Source organism: Pseudomyrmex gracilis, unplaced genomic scaffold (genome assembly GCF_002006095.1).
Source record: "Pseudomyrmex gracilis isolate BER0280 unplaced genomic scaffold, ASM200609v1 scaffold_1332, whole genome shotgun sequence".
In the NCBI taxonomy this organism is placed as follows: domain Eukaryota; kingdom Metazoa; phylum Arthropoda; class Insecta; order Hymenoptera; family Formicidae; genus Pseudomyrmex; species Pseudomyrmex gracilis.
The window spans coordinates 17,212-20,511 of record NW_018021916.1 but is presented as its reverse complement, the minus strand read 5'-3'; positions in this window follow the sequence as shown (position 1 = coordinate 20,511).

Below are 3,300 nucleotides of genomic sequence, written 5' to 3'. Positions count from 1 at the left end.
GAATAATTTCGTGTCGAATCGTACGGTGTCGAATAATCTGGTGTCGAATCGTACGGTGTCGAATAATTTGGTGTCGAATAAATTTGTGTCGAATCGAGCGGTGTCGAATCGTACTGTGGTCAAACGGAACCCGCCCCATCAGAGCAGGCAGTACAAACGGTTACCACCAGCCGAACCACCAGGGGTACCAATACCGGCCTTCCTGCGCACCACCATAAGGCATCACAAACAGCCACTGCTACCCAGGAAGCCAGTATCCAGGTTGACTCCGACTGGGAAGAGCCAGTCACGAAGGAAAAGTCCACACAAACCAACCATCCGGTGCAGGACGAGAAGAGTTACACTCCGTCACTCAAAGGACCACAAAATTGGTTCCACAGAAACGGCCGCCAGAGGGCGACCTCGGAGCCACACCGGTCGTTCCGTCGGATGTTTGTTACCCGCACAAAGCCACATATTCAGTGGCAAGATGGCCCCGGAGCGGACTCGTGATCAATCGTAGTCCGCCGGGCCTACAAACGGTTCTTTGCAGGGCCCACATAAATTAACATCAAACACAACTTGTTATACGTGTATCCACGGTTCTCGTGGAATAGCGCATTGTATATAGCACCTGTAAATATAGTAATCAAAAATATAAAACTTCTCGGAGTCATTTCTCAAAAATCCCTACGTCTTAAGCCTCATCCACACTGCTGCTCATCTCGTGCTGCTAAGTCCACAGCTGCTGAACGAACGAAAACTAGCACCGCCACAAATATCAATAACAAATTAATACGCATTGTAGTACGCCAAATATTCGCTCAATATAACATAGGCGCCCATCGCCTTTGCAAAATTAAGCGCATTTGCCTGCGCTACGCAGCCTAACGAGCTGCTTTTTCTTAAATAATAGAAGACGCGAGCCCGCCGCCTCCTGTGCCGGCCGGAAATGTCCTTGTGACGAACACACAAAAAGTGTCACGTCACAGTATATATATGTGTATGTACATATATATCCTACATGTATGTAATTTTATTTGTTTATGACTTTCTAATTATGAAAATTTTCTGCATTATAAGATGTACAATATTAGTTTAACATATCAAGTGTAATATAAACTAAATAGTCAATAACTAAAGATCTAATTGTTATATTATTAGCAAATGTACATATTTTTAATTACAGATTGTGATTATGTATAGAAAATAGACAAAATGTACGCATTAGTGAAGCAATCAGGAAAGTACACTGTAATAAAAAACAATTAATTATTACTAAAAATAAACAAGTGCGTTCCAAGTTGCACGATAGCTCAAAGAGTAAAAATCTTTTAACAGCTTCCTATAGTGAGTAGTTTATTATTTTTACAGCATTAACTTTATAGTGTAATTTCTAGAATTTTTAAAAACATTTAGTTGATACACGAGGCAAAAGAAGGACAATGTTAAAAAATTGGTTGTGCGTTCTCAAGAAGAATAACAAAATCTCTTGTTAAATGTGTTTTAAAATTTTTAATAATAAAAAATTAGAAAATCTTCTAATGTTCAATTATATATATACAGAGTGTCTGGTAATTACCGTATCATCGTTTGTAGGTAAGTAGAAAGAAAAAACTGAGTCCAAAAATTCTAACCATTTTTTTTTATTACATATAATAAAGGAGTAATTAATAAATTAATCCAGCCAATCAGCGCTGATCTTTAGCCGAACGCACGTCAGTGAACCACGCGCTTGGTGTGCGTGAGCGATTTATTACTCCTTTATTACGTAATAGAAAAAAATGGTTCAGGACTTTTTGACTCAGTTTTACTTTTTCTGTCTGCCTACGGACGGTGATACGGTAATTACTGGACACCTTATATATATATATATATATATATTATATACTTAAAAAATACTATTATACCTCTGAAAATTTTGCATAATAAATAATTATTTTTTCAAAACTCTGACCAACTGAGTTGTTTAATAAAATAATTTTTATATGCTAAAACGCTTTAGAAAAAAATTAAAAACAAATTATGTTCAATAATTTTTTACAAAAGCGTTACTTTTTGAATTGATATTGTAATTCTATACAAGTATTGCTATCTGTCAAATATTGCTATTAGGTTTCCTTCCTTTTTTTGGATTTTCAATTATTTTTTTTCTGTCATTAGTATATTTTGTTGAATTTCAAATAACAGTTTTTGTTCTCTTTAAAAATAAAAACAGTTTTTACATTGTCCTTTTAAAAGTTTTCGTCAAATTATATTTTATTTCATAGATGACGCCGAGCTTCTAGAAACCGTGCAGAAAAATTTGAATAATGATAAACCTCGAGTGCTACTTTATCGCATCAAGGATGTTCATAATAATTTGTCTTCAAATAGTAACATCTTTGTAACAATTCCTCAAATAGTAACGTCCTGAAATATTGATAAGAAAATCTGTAAAGAAATATCAAAAATAAGTACAAAAAGTAAACCACACTTGTGCTCGACAAATATAGACATATTAAAACAAAATAATTTTTTGTATAATATAAAAATTCTTGGATATAGCAAATATTTTAATTTTTCTACTGAAAACCTGACAAAAAAATGATGAAAAAAAAAAGAAACTACAATCTATCTTTTGAAGATCATGAGATTAATCTTAAAAATATTAAATCGCAAATATATTAAAATACTAAATCTTAAAAATACTAAAACCACAGATTCTGATAAAAGCATTAATGATTCGTTTGATTCACAGTTTCCAATAATAAATGATGTATTATTGCACACATATGATACTAAAAGCTTTGATACGTTCATTGAACTACATTCAGCTGCTTCTTTAAAAGATAAAACAAAAAATAATGATCAATCTCCTGCGCTTCAAACTGATAATAGTATATCTCAATCTAAACAATGTCGCATTATTTCTGATATAACAATGGATAGAGCTTTGTTTAATGTTATTAAGAATCAAACTTCTTTTACAATTTGCCACCGTAAAAAAATGATGTGTGTTCGGGTTGTTGTTTGTAGAACACTTGACAGTTAAGGCTGTAGAGTAAAAAAATTTTTTAAGGGAAGTGCACGAAATTTTTGCTCATTCGGTTTCTCTTCTCAAATTGAACGCAATATAGATATGTATCAAGAGACATGGGCTGCGTTCGGGGTGCGCGCTATTAGCGCTGTTGCATCATTCTATCTTTATTGCTCAATAGATGTAAAAAAGAGAACGCAACCATGGTAGTGTTTCGCGCCAAGTATACACAGTTTGTCCGGAAAGTTCCCGGACTACGTGAATTAAAAATCGAAAATGAAAGATATGGTTTATTAAACAAG